The 21,853-nt window shown below is 43.9% G+C and overlaps 1 non-coding gene across 1 annotated transcript; it reads left to right on the top strand.

Annotated features, from left to right (window-relative positions):
- The first annotated feature begins 12,105 nt into the window (after nucleotides 1–12,105).
- LOC128560578 (U6 spliceosomal RNA) lies at nucleotides 12,106–12,208 on the top strand. Its single transcript, XR_008373065.1, has one exon. It is a non-coding gene; the product is annotated as a U6 spliceosomal RNA (small nuclear RNA).
- Nucleotides 12,209–21,853: the final 9,645 nt, after the last annotated feature.

Here is a 21,853-nt window from a genome sequence, read left to right as displayed (position 1 = left end):
AGCCCTTCTGTTTGTTCTTGGCTATAGGGGGAGTTACGGTGGTACAGTTTGTCAAAAGATTAAGATTAAACCGCAGCTCCAGAGATGACCTTTGGGTTTGGGAATTACCACGGCTGTTGGGAATCCCCTTCCTCCAGACTGTGCTCCACTGAGGCTTATGGTTTCTATCATGATGTGTGTTTGTTTGTATTTGCTCTTCTCTTCCTCAGCCTGTGCATTTCTGGAGATCAGGATGGTGCCTTGTCTTATAGCCCCTGTGTGCTCAGCTGCTGGCCCAGTCCCGGGCCCACAGAGGGGACCCGACTTCAAAGGTGATATTAAGATTTTCCACGAGGATCTAGAATCTAAGCTTCTTGTACTGCCTCCAGAGTTTTGCTAATCAATACCCTCAAGCATCATGTGGGTGGCTGGATTGGCTGGTCCGTAGGGTCCCTACATAGGAGGTTCTAGGACCAACACGTGTGTGTGAGCGAAGTCTCACATGGCCAGACCTGCACCCTGGTGTCATGGAGGTTATGAGAGGAGACCCGGCCTAAGAGGTTTCTGACCTACTCTGGTAGGAGGTGTCTAGATGGACTCATACCACAAGCTTAATGACCACAGGCTAGTTTAGACTGCCAGGAAAATAGGATTGTAGGAGTAGGAGCCTGGCTATAGATTTTGGAGAAAAGGATTGTTAGAAATCGGTCTCAAATAATCCCTGTGCTGGTTGTGTTCCAGACCAAGCTTTTCTGTCGATTCTCTGTTTCAGGGTAGTTTGGTGTTGAAGGGACATGATGAAAGACAGTGGATTTGGTGTTAGATGAGACTGTTGGGGCTGACAGCCTGCAGAAGGCCTCCAGGGCCAATTGGACCCACCCGGGCCAGGCTCCTAGGATCGTTGTGGCTTCAGGGGGCACTACTGGCTGGTCAGCACACATGGTCCTGGAGGTGCTTTATGTGTCAGCCTGGGGCTGTGATGGTTTGATGCAGAGACTTCAGGGGTAGTCCAGGGCCTGGCAGGGTCTCAACAGGGCCACTGCATGGGCCAGCAGGTGCTGCATCCCATGTCCACACTTGCTGGAGTGTCGGAAATCATGGTGGCTCCAATGTCCGTCTCCTGTGGAACCCCAGCAAAGCTGGGACATTGATGGAGTTGGTGTGTACTGTCTCCAGCTTGCACCTTTTACTTCCTGTGTCCTGGTCCCTAAGCACATGTGGTGTTGCACACATACCTGTGTGTCTCCAGCAGAATCTTTGTCATGTTCACAGCTTCAGTGGCTGTGTAGTTTAATGAGCTGAACACAGACCAGGTGAGTTTGGGTTGACTGACACTTGGAAAAGCCACAGTCAGAGGTGCTGGTCCGCAGCCAGCTTTGTGGAGGTCAGTCAGCGGTAGAAAGGACAGTCACTGGGTTGGCACCAGGAGGGAACCCTGCGAGGACCCGTGAGATTCCAGGCACTGAAGAGCAGACCAGCAGGCAGACCCCAGCACCGAGGAGGAGCCTCGAGACTAGAGCTGGGCCAGGCGGGGACTCGGCCTCAGGATGGGCAGAGGAGAAGCCCCACTCCCAGGCCAGGGCACATAGGGGCAGCCCAGGTCTGCAGCACATTGTGGTGACAGTGCTAAGTCGTCTTGGGCTAAGTGGCCCCAACTCCCCCAAGGCCTCAGGCCGGGTGGTGGCTGCAACTCTGCGAGAGAACTGGGGACCTGACATTAGGGACAACATCAGTGTCTGTTCAGGAGGGAAATGGGCTTTGAATGAAAGGCATAAATACAGGGAGGAAGGAGGCCGTGTCAGACAGGGGCTTGCCTGCCTGCTCAGAGCTGCTTGCACTGCAGCCTGGGCATCTGGGGTCTGTGGCCAGCAGGCAGCGGCTGTGCGAATTCTGGGAAAATGCTCATCTGAAATTATAGTTACATCTCAGGAAAAACACCCATTGTGCTGCAGGCTGGTACAATTGGTAAAGTCACTCCCTGCTCCCACAGTGGCAGTGCCCAGCCCTTGCTTATTAAGACAATGACAATTCTGGACAGTGTGACAATCTGGATGGATGCAAATAATATGGAATATGAAAGGCGTATGTCCTCTTACACCAAACTTGTCTATACACCAACATTGATAGTTCCAACATGATGGCATAATTGTCCTTGGAGAACCCCGGAATTTTAGCAGAATTAAAAGCTGATTTTGCTTGGTTCTATGTGGTCTGAGACGGATGGCATTTGTAGGAGATGGGCCAGGCCTTCTGTTCGGAGGAAACTGAAGCGAAGGTGCAAGTGGAGGGAGTTCTCTAGTGTGGGGGTTGGTGCCGCTCAGCTGGGGCACATGGCTGTGAGGAAGCAGGACATGAAGCTGACAGGTGGGGAAGTACTTGAATGGAGGCTAAGGGTGTTTTGTCTGTATTAGGAAGTGGTGGTGGTTTCTAAGAGGGAGTCATAGGAAATGGGAAGTGGAACGTCCACTGTGTGGGTCTTGTCCCTGTCCCCGGCACTGCTGTTTCTACTGGATTCTGCTGAAAAGATATCATAGCGGGGCACAGACCCTCCACCCCCGTCACCCTCGCCACTCCTTGCTTTATGAGGCCAGATTGGCCGTTTCTCTCCTCCACATGCCTCAGCCTCCTCATCCATCTAACGCTTCTTTCTTCATGGGGTTATTGTGATTTCTACTGTATGTAATGTAGATTTAAGTGGCTGGGATTCAAAGAAGGAGCTCTATTATTATTACTATAAATTACTGGCGTTTACATAGTCAGTGGTGAAAAGGATGTTCTTTTCCAATTCTGAGCGTCCTCCTAGGATGCATTGGCATGGGCACTATTTTTAGTGCAGTGGCACTATTTTTAACTGCTTAGCTGTGGCATTGCTGACAAATAAAGCTTTAGGGCGAAGTTCCCTGATGGAGGAAACCCAGAACCCAGAGACTGAGAATTCCTAGTCATCTCCTGAATCCTGTGCCCCAGGCAACCTCTCTGGGATGTCATTTGAAGATAACTGTTAGCTGGGAGCCATGGGAAGGCTGGATGACACGCTCTTCCCCATCTAGATGTAGCCCCTCTGGCTGCCTCTTGCTGTTCACTCTTGCAGTTCACAGCCCGCGCACCCATTCTGCCCCATTTGTGATGTCCCCCTCGAGCCCTGCCCACCACACGGCTCCCTTTCCTGCCTTCCCTGTGTGTTTTATTTGCACCGTGTGTGGACAAATTGCACTTTGCTTAACTCATCGCTTCCTTCTGACCTTGAGCACTCTGAGGATAGACCCGTCTTAAGCTTCTTCCTTCTCCCGAGGCCCCAGCTACCCAGAGCCAACGGCAAGCCCTCAGGAAATTTTAATGACCAAAAGCATTTTTTTGGTAAACACAAAAGTGTTACAGACGCTAACTCTTTTGGAAGGTGTGGGTTATAATTTTTATTAGGGAATGAGTTGCAGTGTTACTATTCTGAGCCACAAAAGGTGTTTTGGCCTTGCTGACCTTGCTGTGTTGTGGTCTTGCTCTACGCCTGAGTTGTAGCCAACAGGCAGCCCAGAGGGCAGCCGTGGTCAGGACTGCTCTGAACGACCCAGCGTTCTTGGCTGAACGTGGTTATGAGGAAATCAGGGACAGCCCCCAAACTTGTGGACATTGGTGGGCTCTGTCTATAGCGGGCAAATGTGTTTATCGATGGTGATCTAAGGAGGGGAGATTGATTTTTCATTCATCCTTCACGGGCACTTTACGTTATTCATTTATTCATCAATTCAGCAAACAGTACCATATGCAAGGCACTACTCCACATGCCGGGGTCACAGCAGCACGCAAAGCAGAGGAGTCGTTTACTCACGGAGCATTTATCCAGGAGTATTAACAGAGCACAAAATAAATAAGCATTATGTTAGATGGTGTTAAGGGTTAGGGAGAGTCTGGGGGGTAGGGGAGCACTAACATGTGGCTAAGATAATTTACATTCAGCGACCCACACACAAGAAATGCTGAGGGAAACTCGTTTGGCTAAAGTGAAATAGCAGGTTGTAATTGGATCTAATAGGTTTAGTGAGGACCCTGGAAATGGTAGCTCTGTGGGTAAACATAGAAGACTACATCAACATCTTCTTCTCAAAATTTTAAAGAAAACAAAAGAATTCCATGGTGTACATATACCACAATTTATTAATCCATTCGTGAATCGATGGGATTACACCTGCGGTGCATCTTACAAGGGTATATGTGACACTTAGTAAATGTGGAATTGAATGTCTTAGCACAATAACTAAGAAAATGCCAGGAAGGCCATGTTAACCAGTGTGATGAAAATGTGCCAAATGGTCTATGAAACCAGGGTATGGTGCCCCATGATCACATTAATGTACACAGCTATGATTTAATAAAATTAAAAATTAAAAAAAAAAGAAAACAAAAGAATTGTTTAAAACACAAGTTACAAACTTTACCCCAGGACCTGCCATGTATGTCGACATAATATGTATGAGAGCAGCAGCACAGGGACCATGACACTGTGGTGTTGCAATATTCTCGCATGTGACGTGACACAGTATTAAATAGAAGTAGCCTGTAATGAATTTTAGATGTACATTGTAATCCCTATAACAACCACTATCTTTTTTAAATAAACCACAACTCGGACTTTACCTTACAGATGCAAACAATGTAGGCTAATCGTGTGTATCCTTATGATAATCAAAAAGAGGAATGCTGGGTAAAAAAAAAAAAAACATGATTAGAAAGCTAATATAGGAATTAAAAGGGTATTCCAAAAAAATCTTTGATTGATCTGAAAGAAGGCAAGAAAGAGAGAATAAAGAAAAAGATAAGACAAATATAAAACACATCGTAAAATGATAGAACCTAAATCGACCCATATTAATAATTAGAAGAAATATAAGGGACTAATACACCAATTAAAAGGCAGAGATTATCAGAAAGAATAAAAAAGCAAGATCAACTATGGTTTCTTAAGAGATGCTCTTGGGTGGTGCCTGTGGCTCAAGGAGTAGGGCGCCGGCCTCATATGCCGGAGGTGGCAGGTTCAAACCCAGCCCCGGCCAAAAAAAAAAAAAAAAAAAGAAAGAGATGCTCTTTAAATTAAAAGGTACAAAAAAGTTCAATGTATTTTATAAAAATAGACACATACGTGTATATTCCAAATACATGAACCCCCAAATGGGAGAAGTAGGAGAGAGAGAGATGCATTATATTTAAAAAACACTGTGCTCAATAATTGGCGAAATAACTAGATAAAAAATCAGCAAGGGTATAGGATCCAAATTATAAACTACAATTATTAATCTATACATTTAAATTATACATCTAAATTATAGACTCTAAATGACTAAATTGACATTTATGGGAGCTCCACCCAACATGGCAAAATTCACATTATTTTGAAGTGTACATGTGATGCTTGTCATAATAATCCATATACTGGGTCATTAAACAACTTTACACATTTCAATAGATTGAAATATTACAGAGTGTCTTCTGGCCACAATGGAATTGTATTTGAAATCCATAAGAGTAAGAGCCCTAGAAAAGCCCCAAATATTTTTATGTTGCATGAATTTTAATAAATCTCGTACATCAAAGATGAAATCACGATGGAGAAAATAAATAATTCAAAGTGAATGAAAATGAAAATACAACACATAAAATTTTATGGAATGTAGTGTAAGCAGCACTTAGAGGAAAATTTATCACTTCAGAATGCTTTTTTAGAAAGGAAGTGGTTTAAATCAATGATCTAACTTTTCACTTTAAGAAACTAACCACACGAACATGTTAAATGTTGTTACCAGAAGAAAGGACGCGATGGGGACAGAAGCAGAAATAAATGAAACAGAAACAGACAAGAGTAACTGAGAACATGACCAGGCCCACCAGGGTCTTCTGAAAATGCAGATATAATTCATACTCCCTTGGGAAAAATAATTCAGGAAAACCCCCATAAATCAATAATAACACTAATAAAAGAAGGGAGATCGTTAGATTTTACAACCTCGGCTATAATAAAGAAATACAGACAACTGCATGCCAATACGTTTGATAGGTGTATTGATAATTTTTCAATGAAGACATATCAAAATGGACAAACTCCTCACAAAATACAACGTGTTAAAAATGACACAAAGTGATGAAAGAAAAAATATGAATAGTTGTATATCTATTGAAGACCTTACATTTTCTATCAAAATATTTCCCCACAGAGATAACATAAGGAAGACAAATTACCCATCTTATAATAATCTTTTGGAAAAAAATAATATTCTCCAACTTATTTTATAAGGGTAATATAACTGTGACACCAAAGCCTGGCAAAAGAGTCATAGGAAAAGATTATAAATAAATAACTTTTATGAAAATAGATGCCGAAATTTATAATATTAGCATATTGAATCTCACAACATATAAAAAAGGATAATATATCATGACCATGTATGTGGTCTTAGGTATAAAGACCACTTGGCTATAAATGTTGGTTTAATGTTTGAAAATCGTTACAATTCACCAGAGTAACTGAGTAAAGAAGAAAGTGATATTTAATCTCAATAGATGTAGAAAAGCATTTGACAAAAATTCAAACCTATTTAAGATAAAAAACTTTCAGGAAACTAGGAATAGAAGGAAACTTCCTCAATGTGATAAAAGGCGTCTACAAAAACTTTCGTGTAACACGATGTTAATGTTGAAAGATTGAATGCTTTCCTTCTAAGGTTGGGGACAGTGAGGACCCTTGCTATCATCACTTCCATTTGATATTATGGTGGAGATACTAGTGTAGAAAAACAAGTCTATAAATGAAGAACTAAAACTGCCATGTTCACGGACAAGATGGTTTACACAGAAAATCTGAAACTATTAACAAAAAAACATACCAATACAAAACAAAAAACAATAACAGAAGCTTATTAGAACAAATGTGTGCATTTAACAAGGTCTCAGGATAGAGCAATATTCAAAAGTACAATTGGAGTTTTATTTTTTAGCAAAAAAGTGGAAAATAAAGTAAAAATTTATGTGTAATAGTATCAAAAAGCATAAACGACTTAGAAAGTGAACAAAACAGGAGGGACCTATCTACACCGAAAACTACAGAATACTGTTGAGACAAAATAAGGAATATTTAAATAAATGAAGAGATATACCATGTTCATGAATGGTTGGCAGGCTCAGTATTGAACCATATTTTCTACGCAATCCCCATAATAATTCCATAAAAATTTATATAGCTGATTTTAACATTGATATAGGAGCACAAATAATATAGACTATCTAAATTGTGAGTTTATGACTCAGAGGAGCCTCCATCAATGACCACCTTCCTTCCTAGACTGTCCCCTTAAGTTGACCTTATTTTCACAGACTGGACATGCACCACATGTATGTATCAATATGTAGGCCTCGTTTCTTATGTTGAGCACCTCCATATGTTGACCAGTTTGTTACACTCCCTTGGGTAGTCACTGTATACAAGTCCTACTACATTTAACTTTATAACTTGTTAGCAAGTAATCAAACCATGTATTTTTTTGTAGGAGTAGATGAATGAATAAACAGAACCATGGCATAGAATAGAGGTTCTGGAGGCCATGTGAACATGGTCAAGTCAATTTTTTTTTTTTAAGAGACGGGATCTCAGTATATTCCCCAGGGGGCTCAAACTCCTGGGCTCAAGTGATCCTCCTGCCTCAGCCTCCTGAGTTACTGAGACTATAGTGTGCACCAGTTGAGTTCTAACTAAGTCATCTGAGAAAACCAATGAGAAAAGTCAATCTTTTCAACAAATGTTACCAAAATTACTTGGCCTACCTTACTCTATAAATAAAAATGAATTGGAGATGGATCATGGAAGTAAAAGGAGGGAGGGTGATTGGTGGGATTACACCTGCGGTGCATCTTACAAGGGTACATGTGAAACTTAGTAAATGTGGAATGTAAATGTCTTAGCACAATAACTAAGAAAATGCCAGGAAGGCTATGTTAACCAGTGTGATGAAAATGTGTCAAACGGTCTATGAAACTAGTGTATGGTGCCCCATGATCACATTAATGTACACAGCTATGATTTAATAAAAAAAAAAAAAACTAAAATGATACAGCTTTAGGAAAACACACAATAACTCTGTATGGCAAGAATTTCTTAGGACACAAAAAATATTTACAAGAGAAAGCATTGATTATACTTAATCAAACTAGGAAAAAATCCCTTCTCTTTGTTAAAAAACTAATTTATTTTAGTTAGACTGGGAGGAAATTCCCTCAATACACACAGGGGGCAGAGGGCTTGTGTTAGGACTAATTCCTATATTCTTTAATAAAAGGAACACATATTGTAAGAAATCGGCAAAAGATTTAGGCAGTTACTCCACAAGGAAAGTTATGCAAATGGACAAATGTTATAAAAGAAGTGGGCAGCTTCAAACCAGGATGGGGATCACTACACACTCGTTAGAGTGACTCACATTTAAAAAGAGGAATCAACGGGAATTCTGATAGTTCTTAGGAGGGTTATATAAAGTGATACAGTCACCTTGGAAAGTGTTTGCCAGTTTCTTATATAGTTAAACACACACTGACCCTTTGATGCAGTAATCGCACACTTACTTAGGTATTAAAAAAACTTGAAAATCAAATGAGAAAAGAAAAATACATCCGACATACATGGATGCCAATGTTCATTTATGATGGTCAAAAACTAGGAACAACTCATGGGTGAAAAGATGAATAAATTGTGGTCTATTTTACAATGGAATACTGCTAAAGAATGAAAGGGAGTGGGCTGCCAGCAGAGCCCACCATGCGAGAGCTCTGGGGAACAAGAAGGAAAGGGAAGCAGAGCCCCCAAGCCCTCGTGTGACGCTGTGCAGGGATCAAGTCAGGCTGACCAGTCAGCAGGGGCTGTCTGGGAGGTGGCTCTGAGTGGGCAGGGCGGAGATGGTGCTCTGAAGAGGTAGTAAACTCTACATCACAAGGTAGGGGGCAGGTGGCACAGGTGTAACTATTTGTCAAAATTATTTAGTTAAGGTGGGTGCATTTCAATGTATTTAAATTTACCCTCAAAAAAAAAAACTGTAAGAAACAGCAATATTGTAGAGAGTAGGGGGAGGCCCCTGACATAATGATGGCAGAACGTTGGCAGCTGTTGAGGCTGGTGATGTAATGAGCGTCCAGTGCCCCATCCAACAAGCAGGTGTCAGTGGCTGGTCAGGAGCTGGGGTCTCTGCTTTCCCTGGCTAGTTGGTCAGTCTTGATCTTGGCAGTAGATTTGGGGCAGGTGCTAAGAACTGTCCTGGGAGGTGGCCAGGACTCAGGGTGACAGTAGCCTGGACCTGCACTGGACAAGCTGCTCGTGTCCACTTGCCCTCCACGGCTGGTCCAGCTCACTGAGAGCAGCTGCAGTGTGGCCGTGGTGTCCAGGCAGGTGGGACCTGACTCTGGCATTGACAGAGGAGGAGGGGGAAGCCCATGTCTGCAGGCTTCCTGAAACTGTAGGATTTTAGGAATTTCCTTTCCATCTCCTGCGTTCCCAATGCCTGCAAAAGAAAAGGAAACCAGCCCTAGGATGGCATTGAGTGGCACCAACCAGTGTCTGTGCCGGGATGCCCTGCTATGACCCCTGGAGTGACATTGGGAAGTGGGGCGGTGAGAGTAGCTGGAGCAGAGCAGCTGTGCAGCTTGGAAGCCACTTTACTTGTCCTTCTGTGGCCTCTGACGTGGGTTTCCAGGGATGTGGGAGACGGGAGGCGAAGGTGAGCAGTGGAGGGAGCCCAGGGCCAGGGCCCTGCTCCTCCGGTTAGGGGGCAGACTGTGGTTCTCTGCTGTGCTTGCCGACACCATCATGACACCAGCTGCCAGCGTTAGGTGATTTGTGTAGTTGAGTCTTTCTATTTATTGGAGTAATTGTTGAATACACCATTTGTTTGGCAGCTGAAGATCTTGCAAAGCCTCATGGTAACGGGTTTCTAAACCATTTTATTTATTTTTTTAATTTTAGATTAATATGAGGTTATACTGTTTGCATTTTTTAGGTACAGTCCATGTTGCATTTGAGCCCTTGAACTAGTAGATGAAAAACTACAGGCCCACATGAGAGAAAAACATGTAAATTCAAGAAGGGGTAGGGTGGGGCAGGGTGTGGCAAGCTCTTGCCTGTCAGGTACAGTGTAGGGGCACGTGGCTCACCTCCAGACCAGAAAAGTAAGGTGCCAAGTCTACCGAACCCTGCATCTGCATGAACACTGGTTTGTGGAGATGTTCAGGGGGTTCTCACTTTTCCTGACTTTGCTTCTGTGCCTGAGCTCCAGTTTCTGTGTATTTTGCGCAGCACCCCTCTCCCCCCATCAGCACACTCAACTCTGCCCTATTCATCCTCAGATGCCAAGTTCAACTTATGTGCCCTCCATGAAGACTTCCTTAGAGATCTGGATAATATAGTAACAAACAAATAAAATAAATATGATACAACCACAGTGGCATTTAAAATATACCGGCATGCTATAGTCTTCTGTCCTCCTCTCTTGACCTTTCTTCTCTTCTTCCGGGGATGGCCCTTTGTTCAGGAGGACGGGAGTTGTCACAGCAGGAATGACAGAGTCAGGGGACGCTGACACCCAGCTGCTGACATCTGCCTAGCAGTTTCACAGTGACGAGATAATATTGAATTTCAGGCCTTGTAGAGGGGGAGAGTCCTTTCCCACTAGCATGAGAACTAGGCTGGTGGATCAGACCCTATGTCTGAGGTGGAGAAAACGCAGGATGGGACACACAGGGAGGGAGCAGCTTGTGCCCGGCCATAGCTATAGAAGGCAGGTGGGACGCAGGTGGCAACCAGAAGCAGGCTCCCCACCCCCATCCTGTGACCCTCCAGGACGGCCCCCATGCCACAGCCAAGATGATGTCACTGTTGATGCTGACGCGGGCCTGGCTGGTGGATGCCCCGAGGCCAGGCTTCCCAGCTCCATGGCATGGCGGGTGGGGGTGGGGGCGGGGAGTCCAGATGTCCCTTGGGTTCTGCTGAAGAGATGCAGAGGGGCCGAGTGTGTGGGCAGAGGCCTGGGGTTAGCACAAAGGGGAGCTGTTTTCATGGGGATTTCATGACTAGGGTCCAATGGCCAGGACGCTGCGGCCCCCACATCCTCTGGGCTGCTCACCAGCCCAGGACCCAAGCTATCTGCCTATAGAGCTGAGACCAGCAGTGTCCAGAGAGCCTTGGGAGGCACCAGGCATCGGCCTGGACACCTTAGGGATTATGCACATCTACTCCAAAGAGACGATTAAAAACGTGCAGGCTGGGGTGACGTCGTGCGCTGTTTTTGCCTGTGGTCCTTCCTCCCTGTTTGCTGTTACCTCCAAGGAGGAGCAGCAGTGCAGTGGACCCTCACTTCTCAGGGGGCAGCACACACCTGGGTGTCCTGCTGGGCTCGGCCTTGAAGTACAAGTTGGTGCTGTTTGGTGACAGGTGTCCTTGTGGAGCCACAGCCACACCAGGGCACCATCTCACTTCCCTATTGGCTACGATTCCTCCCTCTCACGAGTCCCAGCGGGATTCTGAGGACAAGGCTCATGCGCTCTCCTAATTATTTTGCACTCCCTAGAAATTAGCATAATGCTTGAAAAATAAACGCCCAATAAATCTTAGCTGATTAAAGGGCCATGCAAGGACACCACCAGTTCTGCAACACCAGGGTCTCATTGACCTGACCCCAGGCTGACATAGGGCACGTCGTGAAGCAGGGGTGTTTGTATTTAAGCCGTGCACTTAATGAGATGACAGTGGTACTGATATGAAATGTGTCCTCAACGTCATTAAATAGCTGAATTATTTTAACATTTTTAAGTACTTTGCCTTCAAGATACATCTCTGAAACAGTCTAGCTGCAGTGTTAGATCGCACAAGCCACCGTGAGAGGGACCCCTGCAAATGTTTTATGTCTAAGTCTGTGTGCTTGGGACTTAGAATCGTGCACCCCCCTCATTGGAAGGTTATACCATGACCAAAACAAATGGCTGAATTCTTATTTTCAAAGTTGAAGGCATTTCAGAGAGGTGTTTCTATGAGCAAGAGAACCAGTGAGCTTGAGGAGGGAGCTTTCAAAAGTTCTAGCTGCAATCAGAAGACTCCCCGTTTGTGTTCGCTTGGGCATATGTATACTGAAAATCACAACGATACAGAGAAGTTAGCGTGGCCCTGGGTGAGGATGATGTGCACACTTGCAAAGTGTTCCACATTTTTACTTTATATCTTCTGTGTTAACCTGGATGGAATTAAAGCACATTCTTCTTAGTAAAGTGTCACAGGAATGGAAAAGCAAGACTCCAATGTACCCAATACTAATATGAAGCCAGTAGACAAACTAACACCCACACAAGAGAAAAACTCAATCAATTCAAGTTGGGGGCAGGGGCATGGAGGGGGGAGAGGGTTTGGTGTGCTCCCATCTAATGGGCACAATGTAAGGATGTATGACACACCTTTTGGGTGTGGGACACAACTACAAGAGGGACTCTACCTAACAAGAGCAAACACTGAAGCCTAGTTGTTTATACCCTCACATTAACCTGAAATAAAGAAAAAAGAAAAGAAGACTCTAATTGCCTCATATCTCCTTCTTGGAAGCCACTTGTCTTTCTGCCCCTTCACACCAGAGTAAAGAGCAACGGGCGTGGTGCTGCTCAGCTGCAGCTGTGGAGTGGCAGGCGTGAGCCCCATGCCCTGTGCAGGCACCCCCAGGCCGCTGGGAGGAGTGACCGTCCACCTTCACCACCAGCCAGCCAGAAAATGGAAGTGCAGGCCCCCGTCTGCAGGGAAACACACCCCAGTGGATGGTGCAGCTTCTCAGCAACACATGTCCTCGCCTGCCCCAGGCAGCTTGTAACTGGCCAGGCTCCCTCTTTTCATTTACAAACCTTCAGAAAAGAAGATGAAAAAAAGTTGAAAATTTGTTCCACAGAACAAAAATTGTCCCTTTAAAAATTTCCTCGCAGCTGTGCCTGGTGCTGATGGATTTACCCCCTAACCCGGGGATCAGTAAACAACGTGTACCCCATAAAGAGCTAAACAAGCCTTTGCTCATCGGGTGCTTAATTGCCGTGGTTCTATCAAAGCCGCATAAAACTTAATCATCAACCACAAGGCAGGCTCTGTGTTTTACGTCGGTGCCTCTGTCAGTGGTTTTCCACCTGCTAAAATGAAGGATTGTTGGAATATCACAATATGTACAACTTGCTTAGGTGCAAACAGAGGTGCCTTTCATCTCCTACCAGCTCCGATGCCATGATAGGAGCTGGCGGAGACACCCCTTCCAGACAAGCACCCAGATGTTATCTGACTCACAAACTGTGTGCCCTGTGCAAGGACGTGGGAGCCAATTACAAGACACTTGGGTTTTCAGTACTTTTTACGAGGCATTTGTCCACTTCTAAATTAATAGAAAGATGAGAAGAGTTTGTTGATACATTTTTCTTTAAGGTTTGGAATAGCATCTTGAGCATCAAGGTAAGGGAAGCCTGTTAAAATGTGAAAGATGAAAGCAAGGGCCTGAATAAAGAATTCACTAAGAACCTCTTGAGTCTAGACGGAAGGTGGGTCCTCAAACGGCGGCAAGGCCTGTTGTGCCTTCCTCGGGATGAAAGCCTGCGTCTCCTTCCTCTGCTTGAGCAGGGCAGCTACTGCTCACTTCAATGAATTTTTAATGAGGACACTCAGCTTTTATCTCCATCACATTCTTGGGTCTCAATTTGGGTTAAGACCTCCTGAGTTCTAAAAAATATGGATGCCCGAACCCTGTCCTAGCCCATTCAAATAATGATAATTTAAAGTATTTTTAAAGGCTCCTGGATCATTGTAATGGACAACAGGGTTAGAACCACATTATCTCCTGAATCATCCATATTATGTCTAATGTTTTTTATTCATTTAAAAACACTCGTGAGCCCATATGCCTAAAGAAAGATTAAAAATGTCCACTGGACTTTTGAAAAACTCAATACCCAAAATTTTACCAGACTTATCTATATTCTCCATTAAAGTAAACAGCTTAAACTGTCCTCTAAAGAGGCACAGGTTAGCTGACTGGATACAAAAACTCAGGCCAGATATTTGCTGCATTCAAGAATCGCATCTTACCTTAAAAGATAAATATTGACTCAGGGTGAAAGGCTGGTCCTCCATGTTTCAGGCAAATGGTAATCAGATAAAAGCAGGTGTTGCAATTCTATTTGCAGACACAACAGGCTTTAAACCAACAAAAGTAAGGAAGGATAAGAATGGTCACTTCATATTTGTTAAGGGTAATTCTCAATATGATGAGATTTCAATTATTAATTTTATGCACTCAACCAGAATGCACCGCAATTTATAAGAGAAACTCTAACAGACATGAGCAACTTGATTTCCTCCAGCTCCATAATAGTCAGAGATTTCAACACTCCCTTAGCAGTGTTGGTTAGATCCTCCAATAAGAAGCCAAGCAAAGAAATTTTAGATTTAAACCTAACCATCCAACATTTGGATTTAGCAGACATCTACAGAACATTTCATCCCCAAAAAACTGAATACATATACTTCTCATCAGCCCACAGAACATACTCCAAAGTCAATCACATCTTAGGTCACAAGTCTAACCTCAGTAAATTTAAAGGAATAGAAATTATTCCTCGCATCTTCTCGGACCACCATGGAATAAAGGTTGAACTCAGTAACAGCAGGAATCTGCATAATCATACAAAAACATGGAAGTTAAATAACCTTATGCTGAATGACAGCTGGGTCAGAGATGAGATTAAAAAGGAAATTGCCAAATTTTTGGAACAACACTGCAATGAAGACATGAATTATCAGAACCTCTGGGATACCGCAAAGGCAGTCCTAAAAGGGAAATTTATAGCACTGCAAGCCTTCCTCAGGAGAATGGAAAGAGAGGAAGTTAACAAGTTAATGGGACATCTCAAGCAACTGGAAAAGGAAGAACATTCCAACCCCAAACCCAGTAGAAGAAAAGAAATAATCAAAATTAGAGCAGAATTAAATGAAATTAAAAACAAAAGAATTATACAACAGATCAATACATCAAAAAGTTGGTTTTTTGAAAAGGCCAATAAAATAGATAAACCTTTGGCTAACCTAACCAGGAAAAAAAGAGTAAATCTCTAATTTCATCAATCAGAAATGACAAAGAGGAAATAACAACAGACTCCTCAGAAATTAGAAAAATCCTTAATGAATATTACAAGAAACTTTATTCTCAGAAAATATGAAAATCTGAAGGAAATGGACCAATACTTGGAAGCAAGGCACCTTCTAAGACTTAGCCAGAATCAAGTGGAAATGTTGAACAGGCCAATATCAAGTTCTGAAATAGCATAAACTATACAAAATCTCCCTAAAAAAAAAAGCCCGGGACCAGATGGCTTCACGTCAGAATTCTACCAAACCTTTAAAGAGGAACTAGTACCTATATTACTCAACCTGTTCCAAAATGTAGAAAAAGAAGGAAGACTACCCAACACATTCTATGAAGTAAACATCACCCTGATCCCCAAACCAGGAAAAGACCCAACAAGAAAAGAAAATTCTAGACCAATATCACTAATGAATATAGATGCAAAAATATTCAACAAGATCCTAACAAACAGAATCCAGCAACACATCAAACAAATTATACATCATGACCAAGTTGGTTTTATCCCAGGGTCTCAAGGCTGTTTCAATATACATAAATCTATAAGTATAATTCAGCACATAAACAAATTAAAAAACAAAGACTGTATGATTCTCTCTGTTGATGCAGAAAAAGCTTTTGATAATATCCAGCATCCCTTCATGATCAGAATACTTAAGAAAATTGGTATAGAATGGACATTTCTTAAACTAATAGAGGCCATCTACAGTGAACCCACAGCCAATATCATATTGAATGGAGTTAAATTGAGATCATTTCCACTCAGATCAGGAACCAGACAAGGCTACCCATTCTCTCCACTGCTCTTCTTTTTTTTTTTATTAAATCATAGCTGTGTACATTGATATGATCATGGGGCATCATTCACTAGCTTCACATCTCCACTGCTCTTTAACATTGTAATGAAAGTTTTAGCCACCGCAATTAGGGAAGAAAAGGCGATCAAGGGTATCCATATAGGGTCAGAAGAGATCAAACTTTCGCTCTTCGCAGATGATATGATTGTATATCTAGAAAACACCAGGGATTCTACTACAAAACTCTTAGAAGTGATCAAGGAATACAGCAGCGTCTCAGGTTACAAAATCAACATTCATAAATTGGTAGCCTTTATATATACCAACAATAGTCAAGCTGAAAAAACTGTTAAGGACTATTCCATTCACAGTAGTGCCAAAGAAGATGAAATATTTGGGAGTTTATCTAACAAAGGACGTGAAGGATCTCTATAAAGAGAACTATGGAACTCTAAGAAAAGAAATAGCTGAAAATGTTAACAAATGGAAAAACATACCATGCTCATGGCTGGGAAGAATCAACATTGTTAAAATGTCCATTCTATCCAAAGCAATATACAATTTTAATGCAATCCCTATTAAAGCTGTGCTGTCCTACTTTAAAGATCTTGAAAAAACAATACGTCATTTTATATGGAATCAGAAAAAACTTCGAATAGCCAAGGCATTACTCAGAAATAAAAACAAAGCATGAGGAATCACACTGCCAGACCTCAGACTATACTATAAATCAATAGTGATCAAAACAGCATGGTACTGGCACAAAAACAGAGAAGTAGATGTCTGGAACAGAATAGAGAACCAAGAGATGAATCCAGCTACTTATCGTTATTTGATCTTTGACAAGCCAATTAAAAACATTCAGTGGGGAAAAGATTCCCTATTTAACAAATGGTGCTGGGTGAACTGGCTGGCAACCTGTAGAAGACTGAAACTGGACCCACACCTTTCACCATTAACTAAGATAGACTCTCACTGGATTAAAGATTTAAACTTAAGACATGAAACTATAAAAATACTAGAAGAGAGTGCAGGGAAAACCCTTGAAGAAATCGGTCTGGGCAAGTATTTTATGAGGAGGACCCCCCAGGCAATTGAAGCAGCTTCAAAAATACAGTACTGGGACCTGATCAAACTAAAAAGCTTCTGCACAGCCAAGAACACAGTAAGTAAAGCAAGCAGACAGCCCTCAGAATGGGAGAAGATATTTGCAGGTTATGTCTCCGACAAAGGTTTAATAACCAGAATCCACAGAGAACTCAAATGTATAAGCAAGAGAAGAACAAGTGATCCCATCGCAGGCTGGGCAAGGGATTTGAAGAGAAACTTCTCTGAAGGAGACAGGTGCACGGCCTTCAGACATATGAAAAAATGCTCATCATCTTTAATGATCAGAGAAATGCAAATCAAAACTACCTTGAGATATCATCTAACTCCAGTAAGATTATCCCACATCACAAAATCCCAAGACCAGAGATGTTGGCGTGGATGTGGAGAAAGGGGAACACTTCTGCACTGCTAGTGGGAATGCAAATTAATACATCTTTTCTGGAAAGATGTTTGGAGAATACTTTGAGATCTAAAAATAGATCTGCCATTCAATCCTATAATTCCTCTACTAGGTATATACCCAGAAGACCAAAAATCACATTATAACAATGATATTTGTACCAGAATGTTTATTGTAGCCCAATTCATAATTGCTAAGTCATGGAAAAAGCCCAAGTGCCCATCGATCCACAAACGGATTAAGAAATTGTGGTATATGTACACCATGGAATATTATGCAGCCTTAAACAAAGATGGAGACTTTACCTCTTTCGTGTTTACATGGATGGAGCTGGAACATATTCTTCTTAGTAAAGTAACTCAAGAATGGAAGAAAAAGTATCCAATGTACTCAGCCCTACTATGAAACTGATTTATGGCTTTTATATGAAAGCTATAACCCAGTTATAACCTAAGAATAGGGGGAAGGGGGAAAGGGAGGGGAGGGAGGGGGGAGGATGGGTGGAGGGAGGGTGATTGGTGGGATTACACCTGCAGTGCATCTTTAAAGGGTACATGTGAAACTTAGTCAATGTAGAATGTAAATGTCTTAACACAATAACTAAGAAAATGCCAAGAAGGCTATGTTAACCAGAGTGATGAAAATGTGTCAAACGGTCTATAAAACCAGTGTATGGTGCCCCATGATCACATTGATGTACACAGCTATGATTTAATAAAAAAAAAGAAACCTAAATTTCCCAAGCAAGAATAAATTGGAAATGATAGTTGATATGTTATTTTTATAATTTAATTTTGTCTGCCTTGATGGCTGTTGGGCAGTCTGGTGCCATGTGTGACCTGAAACAGGATTTGGGAGAATGAATACTGTGAGACAGAAAAACTCCTGAGCGTGGAAAATGCCTAACATGCAGACTCCCTGGGAATTTCCTCCAGAACCATCTTGTCATTCATTTGAAAAAAATTATATTCTTTAAATTACCCTTTATCCAGAATTAAAACAGGCAGGAAGTTTATGTAAGTAGTTATAGTTTTAGTTACTGGAAATAATGCTGACACCAGAATGTTTTAAATGACGTCTAAAGATGTTTTGGGGGTCACGTTTACACCTGTAAACTTGCTGTGTTTGGGACTGTGGGTTTTCTCTCCAAATTGATGCCCTGATGCCCTGCACAGGGTCTAAGATGAGACTTTTAGTTCATTTTCTAAGGACACAATTGCACCATGTTTAGCATGATTCTAGCACTAAATTATATCCTCATTTTGTAAAAGCTGGTTCGCACATATATGTTCTTTTTTACTGACCAGAATGTTTAATTAATGAGAATAACCCATCTTACCATCCTTCTGCACAATGGGAGTTCACCGTACAGCTATTCTGGGTAGCCTGAGCTGGTGGGAAGCTATTCCCAGTGATGAGCACCTGAATCTGCTGATTGTAGACATGAGTAATTCACAATATCCTGTCAGTCAGGAGGGGAGCAGACAAGCTAATTGACCCACTTAATGGGTAGTGCTCCCCAAAGAGGGCTGTCGTTCATGGCTTAAGTCCCATTAATCAACAAATACTCGTTGAGCTCCTGCTGTGCGCCTTGCATGGCGCTGGAGGTGCCGGCACAGAGTGGAAATCCAAGCCTGCGTCCTGGAGCATCCTGAGATTCAGTCGGAGCACGGCGCACATGCTGTGCCCTAAAGCACACTGTGTTGACAAAACGACTGTGCTGTGGGCTCACGAAAGAGGGTGACAACTTGCACAGGACGGGAAAAGTGAGAACGTACCAGGAGGTGAGAGGCTGACTGCATGCCGAGCCCCGTCATGGTGGTGCAGAGGACAAGACACATGAAAGGCAGGTGTCTCGGATAAGCAGATGCTGAGAGCTGTTTTCAGGCCCCTCTAAAAAGTCAGCATCTTTCGTTGTTGGGAACTTTTGCTGTTGTGCTGTTTCTGTTCTCTGTTTGCCCTGGGACTTTGCTCCAGGAATCCTGAATGGAGGCAATGAGGAAAGTCGATCTTTCCATCAGGGGAAATGTGGATCCCACAGTCAAAAGAGCAGCTGTTCTGATCTGATCTGAGGTAGAGATGAAGGTGCACGCTGCTTCCATCTGATGAGGTGACCACTCCTTGGAAGAATGACCACTAGGTCATTCTTGTCACATGTGCAAGTGTAGGAGGGCCTCTCTCTTTTCTCACCTATAGGTGGGTCCCAGGCTAACGTCAGAATAATGCTTTCTATTTAGTTTACACTGACACCAGTCAAGAGGGCCCTGTTTAGTCTGAGGTTGTGGTGGGCAGCACGTCTGTGCACACTCCGCGCGCGTGTGTGTGTGTGTGGTATGTGTGTGTGAGAGGGAGAGAGAGAGTGTGGTGGTAGGTTCAGGGGACTGTCTGCCCTGCCATCCCTAGTTTTCCTACCTGCTACTCACACCCAACGTCTCGTGGTCTGTAATCCAGCAGCTCCCCGCAGCCCCAGGCCTGTGCTGGCCGTGAAGGCACGGAGATTGGAGGAGTAGGGGTGTGGGAAAGCATTGTCTGAATGTTTTGTCCTTTGATGTTGGTAAAAAAGTTCTTTTTAGGTGCATGCACATTGTAGGGACAATTGCCCATATGTATAACCACAGAAATGCACATTTTTAGTGGTGGTGTGTGTGGTTTTGGTCTATTCACTTCAAACTTTTAGGGGGTGGGAAGCGCTGGGGCAGGGCTGAGGGGTGTCGGCTGCTCTGGGTCTGACCAGATGTTTTGTCCCCACGAACCCCATTTGTACCAACTTGGAACCGGCAAGTTGAGCTAAATGTTCAGGGCAGGTTTTAAAGAGACCAAAATAAAGGTGACACGAGGCAGAAACTATGTGGAACAACACTTGATATTCCTGGGGACTTTCACTGAAAGGGACTCTCTGCCCAAGGGCTCAGTTCCCGCCAGGAAGGACTCTCATCTTCAGGTGCAGCATCCGGGTGGAACACGCAGCCCTCCTTTTATTTCATCCCCACTTATCTCGCACTCTTGGGTGCATTTCACATGCTTTTGATTGGATTTACAAATTTGCTATTGGGTTTTAGAGACATTATGGAGTCCAGGCTGGTGCCAAAATACCCATCAGAAGGGCCCGTGTCGAGCCTTTTTGGTGTCACTTCAACTTTCACTTGTCATCTTATATTCCTGTTGGGACACAGCCTGAGTGTTTGCTAATAATATCATTGCTGGGGCTTAAATTGCAGCAGGTGAGATTTGAGTGAGATCGTGAAAGCACAGGCAGCACTTCCATGTTAGAGAGGCGGTGCCCTGAGGAGACCTCTCCGTGGAAGGAGACTCGGAGGGCAGTTAGAGAGGCGGTGCCCTGAGGAGACCTCTCTCTCCGTGGAAGGAGACTCGGAGGGCAGTTAGAGAGGCGGTGCCCTGAGGAGACCTCTCCGTGGAAGGAGACTCGGAGGGCAGTTAGAGAGGCGGTGCCCTGAGGAGACCTCTCTGTGCAAGGAGACTCGGAGGGCAGTGCTCCGCTTTGTCCTCTCTGGTCTGCTCAGCCACACTCTGCGTCCTGCACGGAAGCCATGGAGTAGTTGTGAGGAGACCTGCAGCACAGGGTGTGCTGAAGCACAGCAGGACGCAGCCGCGGCGGCGTGGGCCTGGGAGGGAAGAGCAGCGAGTGTTCCTCAGAACTGACTTCCCTCCTACTGGGAGTCTGTAAAATTGGAGGCTTTTGACCTGCCTTCTGCGTGTGGCAGGTGGGGGTGCTCCTGTGGGGTGGGTTGCTGATACTGCCCAGAATGGAATCATGGGCTCATGGGATGACGCCTGTGTCTAGCGCTCTTCCAGCCGACTCTGCAAACAAAACTTCCGGAACTACCACTTCTGCCTGTCCTTGGGTCCTTTGGTTTCTGCCTCTGGTGGTCCTGCAGTGCCCCTCCCCCTCTCTGGCATTAAAACAGCCCACGTCAGACCCCTGGCCCCTGACCAGCTGCGTCTCTGCAAAGACCTTGCTTCCTCACTGCCTCTCTGTGCACCACAAGGCCCCGGCCTGAGCTGGGCAGTACCTGCCTTCCCCTGCACACGTGCTGCCTCCTTTCCCTTCTTCCTCCATGACATTGGGACCACGAATCCGAGTATAACTCACTAGATTGACGTTGTTTTGTATTCTTCATTGCTTTCAGGGGTGCTAGGACGTCCCAAGAAGAGTTTTACATCTTGACATGGTTGAACAAGCAATCTCCATCTTTACTTTGCCACACGCTCTAAGCTGCACCAGGCGCCGTGCTTGCTCTGCCCACCCTGGGAAGTCCCTGCTTCTGGTCACACTTGCAGCTTCTTGTGACACACCCCCAACTCCCTGCCTGAGATGTCTGGGGTGGCAGGGACACGCTCGGCCCCTCCACTGAAGTCAGTCTTGCCAATCG

This window comes from Nycticebus coucang, chromosome 11, assembly GCF_027406575.1.
Source record: "Nycticebus coucang isolate mNycCou1 chromosome 11, mNycCou1.pri, whole genome shotgun sequence".
NCBI lineage: Eukaryota > Metazoa > Chordata > Mammalia > Primates > Lorisidae > Nycticebus > Nycticebus coucang.
The sequence above is the reverse complement of the archived record's forward strand: the minus strand, read 5'-3'. Positions and strand labels throughout refer to the sequence as shown.